The 19,242-nt window shown below is 40.7% G+C and overlaps 1 protein-coding gene across 1 annotated transcript in view; it reads right to left on the reverse strand.

The window, feature by feature from the left end:
• GNAS (GNAS complex locus) overlaps positions 1-19,242 on the reverse strand; it is a 132,339-nt gene that overhangs the window by 84,404 nt on the left and 28,693 nt on the right. The gene's annotated exons all lie outside the window — the stretch shown is intronic.

Consider the following 19,242-nt stretch of genomic DNA (forward strand, 5'->3'; position numbering starts at 1 on the left):
CGAACACACCTTCTTACATCATTCAGTTACTATATTTAGAAACACACACAGTAAAATAATTATGTGAATAGAGCAAACAACTAGGAGGTCACAGCTAATGTCATCAAATACATCTGTTGAGCTGCCCTTGCTGAAAGAGGGGGGGGACCGCAGGAGAAACAGGGAACATCACATCACTATTTTTAAATGCCACAGAGCCTAAGAGTTCTGGAGTCACTGGAGGAGAGACTCTTACTGGTGTCCCTAGGTGTTCTTTTAGGCTAAGAGCGGTTTTGAAAGGTCTTAGAGAAACTTAGCTCAGCAATGCCCAGATTCATCTGAAGCAAAGATGGTAATAATTTCTTGTATCTTTAATAGGTTATTTATTTGTATAGTTTCATGTAATAGACAATATTCAAATATATTTTAACTGGGGAGTTTACAAGGCATAAAGGACACAAAAAAGCAGAATTCAGACTGAAAATTATAAAGCCTCATACTTTTTTTATGGTTTCAGGTATGAAGAGAATGCAGAAATGCCAGTATCTCTCACCTCACACAGGAGGGAAAATCTGCCCCAGCCTCCAGGCTTTGCTTCCCTCCGGGTCCCACCTGGGGGGAAGGGAGCCCGTCTCAAGCTAAAAACGTGAAGGAATACACAAACAAGATGAGAAATATTGTTGGAGATATACAAAAGGCTAAAATCTTGGTGAATGGTGTCTGTACAGGATGGATAAATATGCCAAAGCATCCATGGACAAGGGAGTCATGGCTGTGTAAATGCTAATGTTAACTAACCAGCAGTGCACACCCATCCCTTCCCAAACAGAAACCAGGACAGGCTCTTCGAGGTTAAACTCTGACAGGAATCACTGCCCCCCTGCTGCAGATACCCTGTGTCTCTGTCTCTAGGCTAAGCAAAGCATGAGGTAGCTGAAAAAGAAAAACACTCAGCTAATTCACAAAGCTCCCAGTTACTTACAACAGAATTAAGAATTAGCTCGGTGTATTACAAGTGTTACTAAAGTGTGAAAGTGTCAAAAGCTACAGAAAACAAAGAAGAAAACTCCCACATTGTGTAACTTAACAGCAATTACAGACTTTTTTTGTCTTTCTGAAATATGACAGGACTCAGGACATCAGGCACCATCCGCACTTCACAAACCCAGTGAACTGCCACGAGTTTTTTCACTGCTGTCGTGATTAGGAGCCCATCATTTGAAGAGTGAGCATACCAACACATTAGCTGTTCTCACTCTTTTTTATTTGTTTAAATAACATAATGCTGCTAATGTGTCTTTGGAGTAAATTGTGTTTCTTATTGGAGCTAGTTCCATTAGCTTCCATCTTGTAAAAATCCATGAACTTCAGTTTCACGAGACTCCTGCCATCAGAAGGGTAAGTGCAGGCACAATCTGACCCCTGACTCATCACAGAATTAAAACTTGATTCCAAAGAACCTGCAGCCTAAGGAACAAATAATGCAAAGATAAAATAACTATATTGTATGGGCATAGTGCCTCTGTGATAAATGTCTAACTATTTGAAGCTTGAAAATAGGGTGTTAAAGAACACTGCTGCATGTTAAATGAAAATGTTTTCCAAAAGGATAAGGTAACGAGAACGTGGAAATGGCTGTAAAAGGACATCAGAAGACTTACAGCTATTGACTCAATCCTGCACTATTTAAATTAATGGGAAATACAAGGTGGCACACAGAAGATGGCGAGTATTGCACACTTACAGATTAAATTCAGATTCATTGATGTTCCTTCTGTGTTTTTTATTTTTCAGTCTAAAGTAAATGCAAAGAGTCTGACACACCAACATGCATCTCGGCGTAAGGATTTCACAAAAAGAACAGGGGGGTTGGCAGTGTGAAACAATATTCTGCTGTTTTCACTTCTCAAACCAGAAAGGATCTCACAAGGAGCAGCAGCAGGATAATTCAAAGCAGTAATATTTCAATTGACTATTTGGGAGAAAAGGAGGATGTACAAAAGTTCCTTGTATCTATAATCCATTTCAGACCACTTGATAGCTTTAGCTAATAGATTTTTAGTCCCATTGACCTAATTTCTATTACATCCTAATGAAAATCATGAGATCTCTTAATTTTCTTAACTTCTTTCATGGAAGATGAATTCTTTTTCCATTTTCCTTCCACAGCTTTTGCCCCAAAATCTACTCCCTGGTGTCTGAGAATGAAGAAGGATTTGTAACAATATCCTAATCCTGTAAATAAACCTGAACTTTACTCTTGAGCAGTCCTACTGAAATGCATAACTTACACAGACTTTACTCTTCCCAGCTACGACAACTATATTAGCTTGATTTAGAAATGGGTAAAAAGATGTAGATATAAAGTAGAAGCAGATTATCAATAGCAGTAGGAGAGAGAACTTGTTGAAAAGTTCACATATTTTATGCTTCCCCCACTCTATACACATAAACTTCTGTCTTTTAAGATTTATATGTAATACCTGCTGATATAATCATTCAAGAGGACCTCAAGAAAAATACTATCTTTTTACTTTATATCTGACACACTGTTACATGTATGTCAATGCATTTATTTGTGGTAGTCTCCCTTTTTGTGCATGAGGATATTCACACTAATATAGGTAGGAGACAAGGAAATACTGTTGTAAAATTCACAAATGTTGGCTGGAAATGTAAATGCAAGACTTGGTTTTGGAGTTACTATTGCCTTAACTGAGTAGATTCTGAGCCTTTTAAAAAACGGCTTTTCAGACACATATTTCATGTTGTTCTGTTCTTTTCTCTTTTTAACTAAATGGATAAAACTTTCTGCTTACAGTTTTGATGTTGCATCAGTTTTACTCCCAATTGACCAAAGTCAGGCTCTGAATTCACTCGAATTACTCTTTGTATTTACAGCTGATTATGAGACCCAGATCAGATGCCCATCTTACCCCACAGCTTCCTCCCAAGCCCTCCAGGTGACAAACACCTTTATTTCCTATTGCAAATAATTCACATTTGTTCATGAGTTGAAGGCACTGAGCACTTGGATGCCTCCAGGAAAGAAGAAATGGTTAACTAATTTTCAGATGGGACAGTTGTGCATTTCCTTACGGGCTCTTGCTGTCCACAGTGAATGTGACCTCGTAAACTTTTGGCTGTGAACTGTGGGGGTGGAGTTGTGACCAAGCCAATGTGCTCATTTGGAAGAGAAGACACAGACGACATCTCGCTCCAGCATCCCTTAGCAACTGGACTGAAATGGCACTGCAGCCTCTGAGGAGGTTGTCAGCCTTCCTTGCCTCTGGAATAGCCTGTACTCCAGTTCCTACCACGGCTCAGGAGACACAGCAGAGAGGACAAAATCTGTAGCTCAGAAAGTAAAAGCAACGGTGCTGATCTAATTGTACAGTTTCCTTTGTTTGTTTGTAGGAAATAGCATATTTTCAGCAAGTCTTTTCCATGGAAGGATACAGAACTCAACCTGGGGGAACACGAAACAACATATATTATAGCAACACCTGGATTTTTGTTCAGGAGCCTACATTACCCCATGCTTCATTTTACTGTCCTACAAATCCACAGTACCGTGGCTGAGCAGTTGGAACTGACCTCCCTCTTTTAAAAGCAGGGATTAACTCTGAAACAGATTGACTCTTTCAGTTAAAGGACATTTTTTAATAGCACACACTGTATATTTTTGTGTATGGATGCCTCTCTGGCTTGAAGTTAGTTAAATTTGGGGTCTTCATCCTGGACTGGTAGTTGAGTATCGAACCTACCAACCTCAATTTATTTAAGCCCCAGTAAATTTAATCTTTTAGTTACAGATAAGGATTAATTAAGGTTCTGATTTAGACTTAGATCAGTGGGGGGTTTTTCATCTAAAAAAAACTGCCATGGCTTCTTGCAGTGACTCAGGTCTGCTGCTCATATTTTCCTTAGATGGAGCCATCCTCCACGAGCTATCGAGCTATCGTACCGAAAATCCTTTGGACTCTGGGAAGAACGAAACGTGGTGATAAAAAGGGAGACGGTTTCAAAGTCTCCAAATTACCCTTTGACCTGTTGAACAAGGAACCCTTGAGTAATCTCAAGCCCGTTTAAAGGAGAAACAAACAAATTAAAGCCAAACAATAATCTAAAAAGGAAAACCAAAGCAAACAGATTGGAATTGGAGCAGGAATTCAATGTGGGGTTTTTTGTCATCTGTTTCCTTTGTGGGGGTCAGAACAAAAATCACTTCAAAAACCATTCAGAGGTAAACAAGGTAGGAAATGCAGCCATTACCAATCAAACCCTGGGAGGGCAAAGCAGGATCATCACGTGAAAGGACAAGTTTGTCTGTCAGATGGGAAGAAGTGAGTGCAATGAAACGAGCATTGTCAGGGAGGAATTAATGCACCACTAATGTATTCAATAAAGAACAAACACAAAACACTTAACTACAGATACTCCAAAACAAACAGAATGAAAAGGAGATACTTCTCTCTCTGGCAAAAGAAGAAGAATTTTTCCATACAGAAATTCTAAACTTAAAAGGGATTTTTGTTTTGTTTTTAAATAAAAACAAGCCCAAATCTACTAATAGAAGTAACCAAGATCTTCCTTTAAACCAAAGAAAAGAAACCCTTTGCCTCCCTCCTTTCACTTCGAGGCTTTCCTTCAGAAACATTAAAAGAGACTTTAAGGAACTAATGGAATTACGGAAATAACACACTGAGCAACAGCTTTTCACTTAGTAGCTTTTCTTATTTTCATGTAGTTCTTTTTCTTGGTATTTCTGCTCACTCTTCATGCATTCTGCACTGCACTTTATTAAAAAAGAAAAAAACCCTCTTATGTAACAGAAGTAGCAGAACATCCTAGCACTCCACATAACACATATGGAATGCCGATTAAAAAAAAAAAATTGGAGCAAGTCTTTTCTCATATTTAGTTTCAGTATTTGTCAACATTCGCTGCAGTCCTAGCCCTGACTGCAAACTTTTTTCATAAAGAAATATCTTGCTTTAATCCTTGTTACGTTTAGGTCACAAAGCCCAGGGAGGCAGCAGTAGCAGAGGCTGTTTTCTAAATACTGGTTATAGTTAATTCCTGCAAAGAAGCACAAAACTGCCAAGCTTTTCTCCTGCCCGGGGGTCAGCAGAGGAGAGGAGGCTCCTGCCTTCTCCCCAGCACACCGGGCAGCCCAGCACCAGCCCCAGTTCCCACCGGAGCAGGGTGGGAGCTGGGGCTGAGCCTGACCCAGCCTGACTCAGGGAGCACGGTGAGCCATCCCTCCATGCCAATATTATTTGTTACTGACACGGCATTCTCGTTTTATAGTGCATAACAGGAAAGGGAATAAGAAGACTGTTAAAATAGTTCTTGCTAAGTTGTCACACAGGTTTTAATGTGCTGTAAACATTCCTCTCCTTCTTTTACATTTTTTTAAATAGAATGACGTCCAGGCTTTCATGCTCAAAATAACTTTACATTTTAGTGCTAGCAAACCACAATACTCTCAATACCAGCAGCTATTAGAGACGATCTGCAAGGAAAACAGGACTGTGATTTTGCTACTCCGTCTCTCCATTGCTAAAGGCCTAAAAGTGTTCCTTTTGAAAATGGCTATTTTCTCACATCTTTTTCTTTAGATGAAAAAATGTTAAATCTAGGTCCTAAGATTACATACTGACACAGTTATAGAATAGGGGTCTTTTGTACCCTGTTTTTCCTGGAAGAATCTGTCTGTCTGGCAAACTAACAGCACCATTACGTCTTAAGTGCCTTGATGTTAAATTAAGAGTGCCCCACGCGCCCTAGGGCAGTTGCAGAATTTAGACCCTTTTTGCAGTGAAAAAGTCTTTCTGGTGTGGGCTTTTTTTTTGTGTCTGTTAGATTTTAGAAATGTGTATGAACCAGTTGATTGTCTCTAAGGCTTTAGGTGCACAGTGAAAGGTTTTCTTTGTTGCTCTATCTCAGGCAAAGCCAGGAAAGAGACATCCATGGCCAGGGCTGTCAGAAGCAGGCGGGAGCTGGGTCAGAACCTGTGGTCCAGTACTGGATTTTCCCTCTGCAACATCAAAACTAGCAGAGGTGAAGAATTATCCCCTCCTGTGGATGATCAGACCTGTCTGAGTGCTCACAAACTGTGAATGGAGACGAGTGTGGGGATCAAACAGGGGAACAGGATCCAGCAGACCTGATCTACTGCAGATGGTTCAATCCAGCACAGCCACCAATCCGTGGGTGACCTTGGACGAGCCACTTCCCTTTTTTGTGCCTCTTTGTCCAGCTATCTTTTATCTGCCTCTCTTACAGGTTGTGAGCTGTTTGCTTCCGACGTGTCTGCACAGCACTGAGAACCAAGGGGCCCTGGTCTCACTGGTGACCTTTAAGCCCTTCTGCTACATGTTTCATCATAAAATAATTATTCAAAAAGGAAGTAAGTTTTTTTAATAGTCTGTCTTCCTTTTCTTAACACCACTCAAACTCAGACATTTTCAGCAACATTTCATGAAAAAGAAAATAGGCTCTATTCAAAATCTTAATGCTGTTTCTCTTAAATGAAAATGGTGAGAAAGCTGCTAGTACTCTGTCAAGTCCGTCTCCCACAGGCCCTCCAGCAAAACCAGGGAAAGCTAGAACCAGCATGCTGGCTACATTCAAAGTACCAGACAAAAATACTTTTTATTTTGAAAATAGGAAAAAAAAAATGCCTGCACACTTCTCAGTCTTTCTTTGCCCACCATGAAGCACCCACCAGGACAGAAACCCCGTGCTGTGTTCTTCTGCAGGTCACTCCCAGTTTGCTTTATGCTCTCTGGTGTTAAGAGAACGAATTTGTTTTTCCATTGCTCCCTTGTCTAACTGTGACCTGTTCCCTTCTGAAGCAATCAGCTTTTTACAGCTCTGTCTCTGCTGTGCAAACAGAGAACGAGCACAGCTGAGCCCCCGGAGCTCTGGGGCCAGGAGCTCCCTCCACCCCAGACCTGGACCCGCCTCCTGGGTGTCATCCCCAGAGAATGAGCTCCCCAAAATCTCCCACTGCCCATGGTGAGCCCCCTCCCCTCTGCTCGGTGGGATCACAGCCGTGTCAGCATTCCCACGTTTGATGGAAAGCCCTTGGAACACCCAGGGAACCAGGGATGCTGCAAGGGGCCGGGGATTCGATGGCTTTGAGCCTGCTGCCACCACCCCTGCAGCCCCATAAAACACAAGAGTGGCTGGTAACCCGCCCTGCCCTCAACCCCAGCCCGGGGGTGACAGCTGGGGAGCTCCTGTGCCCTCCAGCCCTGTGCCGTGGGGCACCTGGAAGATGCCGGATCCCCCCGGCCACGGCAGTCCCAGGCTGAAGGCAGGGCCCTCCTGCGTGGCTGCACTTCACACCCTATATATAAAATACACAGCTGTACAGTGAGTCTGAAACATTCTTTCTATGAATTGGTGTTACTGAAGGATATATATACTAACTCCATACATGTGAGAGTTAAGGAAGATTTGTCCAAGGAACTACTTCCAGAGGAAGTGCTGGGCAGCCACATTATTTGTTTTATTTAAAATGATTTCAGGCTCGATAATGTCTCTTTATCAAAACTACACATGTGCTGAGCATGCACACAGTGCTGTGTGTTGTGAGCCATACAGGAAGGGGTGGATTTAATTTATTTCTTTATTATGAATATTGTGGTGCTGTAAGGAGAATCCTGGCCGACAGCGTGAAATAAAGCAAAACTTTCAGAGGATATTTTGGGAGCTGAAGTTCCTGTGCTGCCTTTTCAAATTCAGTCTTAAATTCTGTATTCCTAATCCTCTGTTCTGTCTGGACCATTTCATAAATGGACATGTATATTATTACAAAGCTGAGCAAGTACCTCCTAACATTTGCCATTAATATTCATTTGAAAGAAAAATGGAGTTTCAGTTTCCTGGTTTTCCTTCCCTCGAGTGAGGAGACCAGTGAGGGAGTTTATAAATTCACAATTTTGGCAGGCAAAAGGGACCAAGGCAATTGTGACACACCAAAAATAGTTCTCCATCAAAATGATAACCCTGCTTTGTTTTGCAAACATAATTTTGGCTATAAGGTTTGTTTACATGTATTTGGTTTTATATCCCCCATAGTGGATCAAAGCACTCTGTACCCAGCTGAATGACAATGGCCTGAAGCAGAAAGAACCACCATGACCAGCACAAACCATCTTTCAGCATAGAAATAAAAAGAATTAATTCTTCTCCACCCTAAAAGCTGGTTTGGAGGGAAGAAAGCGGGCTAGAAAGAATGGAATTCTGACTCTCTATGGGTCAGTGTGGACTGCACTGGAGGGAAGGCAGAAGAGCTGCTGGGTGTAGGGACCATGACCCAATCTAAGACACACCAGCCACAAGATCAAACTGTGCAGCAGCAACTTGCAAGAATGCTCTTTTTCAGTGATCTGTATATGCTTACAACTGCTTAAGAGTAAAGTTAAAAAGGCTAAGAAATTCCTTGCCCAAGGATGAATAAAAGATTTCCTGTTACCAGAGAGTTGAAACTGAGATTGTATCATGGAATTAAGAATGTGAAGTGCTGAAGCAGTACTTCCACCAGCTGAAAAATGGACTGCAGGATCTCACTGCCCCAAAGAGTGTCCTCAGGCAGACCTCTTTATGGAAGCATCAATATGAAGTCTGCAATGACCAGGTGAGAGGTAGCAGCAGGACAGAGGTTCACTGGCAAACACTCCAAACTGATCTGCATAAAGAAAAGGTGGCACAAGACACGACAGAAATAACCTACCATGGCTTGAGACCTTCTGCCCTAACAACAATTCTGTAATTGTTAGAGTCTCTTAATACCCAAGTAAGAAACCTTTTTATTGCATCAAGTTCTCATGTCTAGACAGATCCACATCACAGAATGAATCACTACCTTTGAAGACCCGAGCTGAAGAGCACTCCATGTTGGAAAGCCACTATCTGGGCACATCAGCACTTGGGGAACAATTTTCTGGAGACAGGTTTTTCAGTATGTTTCAGTAAGGTTTACTGGCTGTGAGAAACTCTGGTTTTCCAACAGTATCCTTAAAAGACTGATACGAAAGCAGTATAGGGTTAGCAAAGGAACCTCTTAAACACAGAGTCCTAAGTCTTCAAAAATACCCCAACTTCCTCCCCCACAAAAAAATTAAAAAGCTAACAAAAACACATAAGCAAGGCAAAAATACATGGAAAAAGCCAAACAGGCTTGAATTAATCTCTTAGACTGGCTATGCCTTTTCTAACAGCAATGATTTTGCCTCCCGTCTGTCTAGAAACTTTTACTTCTTTGTGAGACAGCACCTATTCCCTAAATAATGGGAACTCTTCTGCCACTCTGCTTTGGCTTCAAAGATTCCTTTATTTGTTTCTTTCCAGAACTGCCAATCAGCTTCTCTGCAAAATGGTCACTGTCTTACAGAGTTCTTTTCCTTAATATTTTGGATGATTCCCAGCTTTCTCACTTGTCCTTTTGGAGGTGCTCCTCTCCCTGGCAAGGACATAGGCCATCTCCAACATGGGCCTGTATTTTAATTCAGCACAGATGTTAAAGCACAGGGCGAAAGATTTGGTGAAGGTGAAGGTGTTCTCAAAAACTGTGTTCTCAAAACCACAGTTTGACTCACATATGCCCCCAAACAATCATACATTAGCAATTATAATGATCTTTAATTAAAAAAAGAAATATGTTGCTGCTCTTACAGATAAGGATCTATAGAAATACTTGTATAGGTGCCATGAAAGTTTATTTTTCAAACTACATTTCAGTGAGGGAGTTTTTAACTACCTTACCTGCATTACTCGAATTCTACTCTAAAATGAACTTCTTTGAAGTTTTCTTATTAGAAGAGCTTTAAAAATAAGCAGTTTGAATTATTTTTCTATGAACCACCTAATCTTCTTAAGTAGTAAAAAGTTAACTTCATCTTAAGTCATTCCACTTGGAAAAAAGCAATGAAAAAGGAGTAGATTCACCCATCTAGCACTACATTTTCTCTAAATTTCATCTAACCTCTGATTGTTACCATTTTTCATGGTAAAACCTTCTGAATGTTTTTAGCCAACAGACTTTGGCTTTTATACTGGAAAGTCTGTTATATAAATGTCACTTTCATTTATATCTTCAGATATAACAAAGTCATTAATGCAGTTGTTTCCTAAGAAAACTTGTATTTTAGAAACTTCTTCTAGCTCTGGTACTGCATAAACACGTCTAATGCAGAGCATGAGAAGATGACACCTTGGAGATGCTACCCATTTTAAATCAGGAGTAGAAGCTAAATTCTCACTCTTCTTGATATGAACATCAGTTGTCAATGACACATTTCATTTCCAGAGAGCCACGATCTCCTAACTACGTTTTGTAGCTACACTCACATTATTCTGTAGAGAGTTGTGGCTTGGATCCTAAGGTCTCACAAGACAAAAATTTGGGGCTGGATGCCACGGCACTAAAATTGCTCTTCAGGAGATTCCATCGCTGTCGAAACCAGAACCCAAAAAACCCTCCCCTCCTGTTTTTTAGTCCTGCTCAAAACCAAATATTGGAAGCAGGTTAAGATCTACAAACTAACAGATCTGGCCTCTTGCCACATGCCATATTAAGATGCCATATTTAGCTCCTCGTTCCCTAATAATCAGACATTTAACCCTGTTCCCTCCAGCCTGTTCATCTACTTCCAGTATGCTGCTAACCAAGATGTCTTTCACTCTTCTCTTTCTTTCTTCCATTTCTCGTTGCTGTTTTACACACAATCAGTGCTGCTATCCCATGGCTCTGGAAAAGGGACTGTGGTGCTCCCTCTGCTGCCTGCTGGGCTCTGCAGCAACACGGCAAGAGGTGGTGAGGAATCAGAGTTCTCCTCAGCAGAAGGAATTACTGTATTGTGAAAATTCACGTTGTTACATGTATGAAACCCAAAAATGCCAAGCAGGGAAACCTCTCCCCAATATTATCCACAGACCTCTTGTGTGGCTTGCAAGGAGCTAAGAACCTCCTGCCAGAGCCCCTCAGGAGTGCAGGCAAGACCAAGAGTAGGGAGTAAAGAACACAAATGGATGGGATAACACTATCTAGCTTTGGTTTCTGGGCATTCCTCGTGGGAAGAGGGCCGGCTCAAGGCTGTCGCTGGTTGCAATGTTCCTGTCACACGGTCCTTGACACCGCTACCGGAGCGGCAGTCGCTGCAAGGAGCCTGTTGCAGAACTCCTTGTGCAAGGTTAGCCCAGCTGATCACAGCCATGTGAGCATAAACTCCTCTTCATTCTGTTGAGGAGGCTGTTGTCAGGGCTAAGAGTATGGAGGACTGTGGACAGCCAATTATCTAAAGAATTCTCTGGAAACCCTAACAACATGGAGCGCTCTGTCCCTCGGCTTCAGTGCCTGCAGCCCGGGTGCTGTGTCTGTCCTTCCCACGGGTGATTCAGCAGCAAAGAATATTTACTGTTATTTAACAATGCAGTGGTCTACAGACATAACTTATGACTCAACAGAAAACACACTGGGTGCAGACCTTCTAAAGAAATGATCAACAGATTGTGTCTTGTGTTTAAAAAAAAAGAAAAGGAAATATTTTATTTATTTGAGGATCATATGAGAATAAAATGGATGAAGTGGAAGATACCTTCATGCTGCTTTTTGAAATTACGGTCTTGGTTGAATACTTTTAGAAATAATTAATGTGTAGGATATTATGGATTAAGGAAAGGTTCACTGGATTCTGTCTGAAACTTCTGAAAAATAAGTGTTCAAGTCTTTGTTTATGTTGGCAAGTAACCCAGCTGGGTATAAAAGCCAAAGGCATGATTGACTACCTCACATATTTTACAACTCTTACACAAAATAGGTATTTTAGAATTTACATCCTTACAGAAGGATCCTTAAATAGACTTTCTTACAGCACTTAAAACAAACATACTTTAGGACATACTTCCTGTTTCGTTGCTGTACTTAACTTACTTTTCCTTCAACAAAGATCCAAAAATTTAAGGGTACAAAGATCACAGAAACCTATCTTACTGTTTTTAATGTACTGAAATTGTTTAATGAATACCCACAAATCCTTAACAAAAAAAAAAATCAGAAGTAGTGAAGACTTTCAAACACATTAGTATGTGTGCATTTAGCACTTAAACATAAAAGGCATGTCTGCATATTGCTCAGAATGGAAAACTCCTACAACTAAAACTCAAATAATAATTAAGCCCCAGATCATTGATTACATGTGCCTGTTACAGACACTGAAAAAGATGATACTGACATTTTCCTCTACTTCCTTCAGCTTTGTGTGCAAAAATTTGCAGCCCAAATTCATGCAAAGGGATGCAAACTGATTTTTTGGTAGTGTTTAATATTCATCACCGACTTCCAGCGTTGATAAACAGCTTTTGTACGACCTGTAGTTAGAGCTGTGTATCAAATCTGGCACTGGGAAGATCAGTGACAGTGAGTGAGGCAGCTTTTAATGACATGAGTTACTTTATTCGGGTTTTCCGAGTTTCCAGGTGAGCAAACCAATGTCCCACCACTGCTCACCATTCCCATTTATTTTCAGCATCGCTTCCAGTCACACACCTCCTTAATCCTCCACAGAGGCTTTGCAACAGCTCTGTAACTCTCTTATTTGTTTCTAAGAACATGGATGTTCCTCCTCCTCCCCACTAACAGCACTTTTCGTTTACAGAGGGGAAATAGAGCACGTTTCTGCAGAAAAGGAAAAACAAGGATACAGTCTTCCAAACCCTCAGCAGTGAAAGGAATCTCCCCCAGCACTTAATTCGGAAGGAAAGGCTCGAGTATTGCAGAACTGGTTAGAGCTAGAGAGGTTGGTGGCATCCTGCAGGAGCCCAGTTCTGCAACAACTGAAGAACTAATCATATTTTAATCGGAGCCCAGTCACGGCTTCTGCTTTAACTTGATACACTCAAAGGTACTTACAGTTCTGGGAACTAAATTCAGCTTATTAAACAAACCATTTTTCTGCCTTTTTTTTTTTTTTTTTTTTTTTTTTTTTTTTTTTTTTTTTTTTTTCTGGGTGATGTGGGATATAACTTCTACAGACACAGTTTTGGGAAGGAACCAGATAAAAGCTGATATTCAGGATGTCTGGGGAATAGTTTCCCAAAGCACATGGAGACCAGATTTCAAAAGGTACAGATGCAGGTATATCTCAACAAGGGCATCCAGCTGAACCCCTGAGGTGAACCTGTTTGCCACACCTACAACAGTAGGCTCTCATTAGGAACTTTGCTGGATTTTTGGATAATTCTAAAAAAGATATACAACATTTTACTTTTAAAAGAGGGCACGCGTGACTCCGGGACACAAGGCTATGGATGCACCAGTTGATGCAGGAATTCATGTCCCCACTCCCTGTGCTGCAGCAGCCACCAGGTTTTTGGAGTTGTACTTCAGCCTTTCAAGCTCTTTCCCTGAATTCAGAGAGGGGAGGCTGAATGTTAGGATTGTTCCTCCTTTTGTTTGCGTATTTCAGACAAGCACCCACAAACGGACGCTTAGAAAGATTTAATTGGGAAGCTCACATGCTATGCATGCATAGTACTAATGCACAGCAAATTAAAATTAGCAAAAAACACTAATACTGTATATTTATATTATGGATATCATATTTAAACAAAAAAGCACTTGCCAGCAGGCACAGAAATCTCGTTATTTCAAAGTACTCCTGAACATTCACTGATTGCTGTTGGTGTTCTGAGTTTTCCACTTTTTCTTTCCCTTTTTTTGTACCTAGCACTAGCATTTTAACTCAAATCCCTGTGAGCAGCGAGCTGTGCCTTCCTTCTCTCAAATGATCACTACAAATTTTCTAACTCAAGCAGTGCAGAATACATCTTGTGATGCAGGGGGTATTTTTACATTAGTCAGGAGAAGATTCTAATAAAAATTACATGTATATGAATATATCTAAGCTTGGAATAATTATTTACCTACAACTGTGAGCACACAGAGTCCATCCACAGTGGATTCAGTGTCCCCTCAACCATCCAGGGAACACACACCAAGGTTCACACCCAGACCAGACCTGTGTAAGAAATTCTACAGAAATCTGCTTTATTCACAAGTATTATTCTGTTTTAGTTGTTATCTCATGTGAAACCATTCTTTCTGTGGCCCTCATCATTTTCAGAATAAAGAATCCAAAATTAATTGCAAAACCTGTGAGTGTTCACTGTAAATCAACAAACTGTGTACAACTTAGCCTATACAGTGTCCAGCCCCAAAACCACAAACTGCGCTGAACTTTTTTTCTTTCTTTTTTTGCCATCTATCTTTTGCAAAGCTGTCGTCTTTCTTGCAAATTCATGGTTTTCAGGGGGTTCTTGTTTCTGCTGCCTTCTCAGATTACAATTTCTTTTGTGTTAATTAAGCTGAAAAATTGAAAGAATGTCGCTGACTCTACAAAGAACACAAAACAGGCTTGCTTGAGAAGCTAAAAATAGATCGCTCTGTTCGGAAGACAGACGACTCAGTCTTCAAACTATTTGTACAATGTGAATTAATTGCAGATGGCCAATTCATTTATTTAGACCTCTGTGACAGAAATGAAAGTGCTACTGCGATGATTATACATCTGCAGAAAGCTCCTTTCAGGTAGTTGGGACTAATGGAAAACCGGGAGGCAGTGCTTTGTTATTTTCTGGAGGTCAGTTTGTCAAAAAGTTTTCTGATGTGATTCTCCCTCTCCAGCCTCCCGGCCCCTCTCCCAACAGTTTGGATTTAAGACGTGAGACTGATGTACACAAACTAAAGTTACAATGGCCTGCTCACATGTACTTCTAGCACTCACAGTGCATGCTGTAAATCAGTAACATTCCTTCGATTAAAATCACGTTTTATGATGTAAATGTTGTAACAAAACCCACCCTGATTATTTAACTTATCTGAAATTAATGCCATTTTTCTTTTTTTTTTTAATGCCTTGGTATTTGTTTAAAACAGAATTTAATTTTTTTTCCTTTTTAGCCTTTCTCCTTAAAAGCAAAAGAAAGCTTAATTTAAAAAAATAATGTTATTGATTTCATGGGAGAGAATTCAGGAAAATCTAAGTGGAAACTGATATTCCATCCTGGCTCTTATTGTTAGATAAACGGGAGGTTTCCAAAAATACCAGCTATTAGACTAGGGCCTATAAACTGTAGCTGTGAAATAAAAATATCATTGAACTAGATAAATTGTTTGGGATACAGAATGATTTGTACTAGAACTTTACAGCAGATCCTGAACAGCATGAAGCCTCCATTGTGCTAGAAAACTAGAAACGTTGTCATTTGGGAGTCTAAATAATGCCAAGAAAAAGAAACTAAATATCAGAGTCCCTTTTCTCCAACGCCACTGTCTCTCCTTTGCAATTTTACTGCTTTACAGTCTCTAAATCCTTGTTTGCAGCCTTGCTGACTTGAAAAATGTGTAAAAGTTGATCCACGCAGGGTCTGAGCTAACAGAGCTGTAAGAAAACCTCCCAAGAAGTTTCAGGTGATATGATATCTGGCATGCTGATAGTATCACAAAGATTACATTTTTCTGTTACTTTTTAAAAATAAATTTATGTTGGTGCCTGCATTTCAAAGTATTTATATTACATCTTACAGCTTCTAAATCGAGACTGGAGTTTTTTAAAGGCATTAGGTCTTATAAGCCAAAACTAAAGCTTGATGCAGGAATTAATTAAATTTTCTGCCTAGACAAACGATCGTAATCTATTAAAATTAAAATACCAGTCCTTGCCACTGTTCAGGCTCCTTATAAAACACCTTTTAGGAAGTTACTTAAGCTTAGTGGTTATCACAGATTTAGAAGGGGGCAGGCATAACCCTCTACCCTGTATTTTAAGCTATATTCCTTTGCTGCGACTTCATCCCAACTCCCACCAAGGTCAAGGGAAACAATTTGTTTTCAAGCAATACAAAGCAGGCTGTGCAGTCAGTCTACAGCATCTTTCTCCTGCCTTTATGGACTACAAAAAAAAAAAGTTTAAATAGAGCTACAAGCTTCTTAACAAGAAAAAAACCTTTCCTCAGGAAAGAAACTTCATAGAATGCCTCTGTAAGATGACCTCCGTCCTGCAGGCTACAAAATGTTTTCATCTACTTCCTGGAAATCCAGATGATACTCGAGGTGGAGCAGAGGACAATAAAGCTGCTAAATAACAAAGGTCACCTGTCTTCAACTACATCAATAAAAAAGGCTGAGATATCCCCTTGGTTCAGTCCAGGCAGAGATTTAGTGGGGCAGGGGGACACTCAGCACACTGCTACACAGAACCTGCTCCTGTCATGAAATTATACGTGCCCCCACCTCATTTTGGGGGAAAACTGAAATTCTTTGGCCCCACATGCAGAGGAGGAATCTGCTGTTGTCCCTCAGGAAGATGCAGTGAGGAAAATGCAGTTGGGGAAGCAGTGTTCAGCACACACCAACCAACCGTGACCTGATGATGAGACACTCCAAAAGCAAGAGCAACAAACCTCCTGATTTTTTATTTTTACTTATTTTCCACTGTAGATTTTTTTTCTTTTATTTATACTCTGTGGTAGAGCAGACTCCATAGGGACCACGTCCTTACACAGACACATCTACCTCCTCGCAGAAGAGAAACATCTTTGTTTACTTAAGCTATTTTAGTTAGACCTAGTTTTTGCTGGTTCTTAAGAGTTTTGTCTTGCTTGTAAAGTAAACACTAACATCTCTGACAGAAGTACCACATTTGAGTGCCCGCTCTTTGTAGACCTCATAAAGGTGACATAAAAATACATATATATATATATATATTTTTTTTTTTTCACTGCTTGCCAAGATGAATCATGTCAGCCAAGGTCTTTGTAATAAATAAAATGCTCTCAAAGCATTATCTATTAAAGATAGACGAGAGCAGGAGTGGAAAATCTTTGCACAGAACCAGAGCAGGGTCTGGTGATATAAAGCAATACACTTATCAAACATCAGGGCTGCAAAAGAGGAGGGCTGGACCCAAATAATGCAGTCAAGGCCTGGGTGTCCTCTCAGTGCTTCCCAGCCCTGGTAGGATTTGCAAAACCTCCAGTATAACACACACAGAACCCCACGCAGAGCTGGAAAAGTATTTTTTACAGAGACTGATAAACCCTGACACAATGCAAATAACCAGAGCCCGTGGGGTGATTTCACCTCAGGTCCATCTGCTCCACTGAAATTTGGGGGCTGAAGGTTCAAAACAAAGCATAAAATGCAGGAAAATGCATGAGGAATACCCCCCACCTCCACACAAACTGTCTGCCCTGAAACTAAATACGCCAGAGGTGAACCACTCTGTCCCTACTGTGATAAGAGCAAAACAGTGAGAAAAGTAAATGGATTGTTGGAAAAATAATCTGTAATTTCTTAATTCCTTGCCAGGATCCCACAAGAAGGCACAGCTCGCCTGTAAACTGACAGCTCAAAAGAAAGCACCCTACTCACTTTTCAGCAATGACATCTTTGATACAAAGCAAGAAAGTGATTTTTTTGTTATTGAAGTAGCCTTTAATGGGTAATGACAAAAATTCAGTGTCTATGCGCCCCATGGGGGGGGGAGCACAAGACAGAGAGAGTACGTAAGTAGTGCTTTAGCATTTTTTTCCCAAATTTGTAAGGAATTGTAGTACACCCCCTCTCTAGCACTCTGACTACATGTTCTTAAACAATTTTTGAACCTGGATGAGTGCTAGAACTTTACATCTTCCCAGATGAGAGAGCACAAATAGAAGTGTAAACCCAGCACACTCTGATCAGGTTTGTCCCCTTCTCCGGTGCCCCACATTGGTTTCTTGGAAGCATCCCTGAGGCTCCTGCTGAAGGAGAATGAAGTCAGAGAGTTTACATTAGTTCTTGCATCTCATCAGTCCCTGTCCCAGCAGAAACTTCTCTCTCTGGATGTAATTAAAACTCAAGGAATAGCCTGTCTTCAAGATGACAGAAATCAGATTCCACTATTAAAAAACAGAGGAAAACCTTCATTGTACAGACTGCAAGAATTCCCTAGTATTGAAAACCAAGATATCCCACTGTTATTCAGTATGACTGAGAAGCTGCAACGTTCATGTTTTCAAAGATCTCTGTCATGTTTTTATTTCCTCATCAGGTTGCATGAAAGAAGCACTTTCTTTCACTTTGTTGAAAATCCAAGCCATCACATAAATATCAACATGGTTAAGCTAAAATAAATCCATCATCCTGTAAATTTCTAAATAAATCAATATACTGTTATGTTTTGAAATGGTGTAAGACAAATTTTCCCCCCTCTCTAATTCAAAACCAGCCTTAACCAATTACTCCAAACTTTTCCCCAGACACATCTCCTTTGGCTACACATTTCACATGAGAACTTCCAAGCCAAAAAGAGTTTTCTTACACAGACAAAATTGGAAATGAGAGATTGAAATCACCCTAATGATAGGTACTGGGTTATGCCTTTCAACTATGGATCCGTGCCCGCATCTCTACAATTGTGACAATATTTTTCCAAGCAGAGTATCATGTTGTATGTAACACTGAAACTTCCTGGTCTCTCTCCGTCTCTGCTGCATGGTTACCATCTTATTTTTATAAGCATTCCATTCCGGGGCTGGCCCTTCAGCTTTGGCAGAGCGAGGCAGCTTCTGCTTTAAAGCGGCTATTTTGCAACTAGCTGCTGCTTGCTGCATCCCTCTTTTCCAGCCAGGGAGTACCTGCAATGTTTTCCTCTCCAGCTACCGAGAGAATGGCAAATTCCCACAGGTGCTGCCCCTAAAACAGGGCATGTGCTGGGAATAACCAGAGCCCGCCAAGAATGGCCAGGGTGGGTTCATTTCTGGGGTTTAGGAACAGCTGCAAAATGGCTGGTTTTAAATAAGTTCATTAAAAAGTTTCTAGATTCACATCCTGCTCATGGCTGGCACTTCTGCTACTGGAGCAGGCAGGCTGGCATCAAAGGAGAGTTTTCACTGCCACCCCAAATCAAGGGATAAACACCAGAGGAGCCACAAACAGCACCACCAGGCACTTTTGAACATTGCTGGCTCAAAAGCAGTGGTCAGCAGGGCAATGGCAGCAAACTGCACCCTGTATTCTGAGTGAAGTAACTACTGTATGAATTAACTTGACTTGGGCTGGTCAGTAGTGAGAATCCAGCCCTTTACAAATAACAATTAATGTTCTATTTTTACCTTAGAAGCAAACAAACATAAAACCCCAAATGAGTGCATTTAGAGCACCCAAAATGCTAAGTAGTGCCTGGAGGGGAGCTCGGCCTGTCCTGT

This window comes from Corvus moneduloides, chromosome 17, assembly GCF_009650955.1.
Source record: "Corvus moneduloides isolate bCorMon1 chromosome 17, bCorMon1.pri, whole genome shotgun sequence".
Taxonomy (NCBI): domain Eukaryota; kingdom Metazoa; phylum Chordata; class Aves; order Passeriformes; family Corvidae; genus Corvus; species Corvus moneduloides.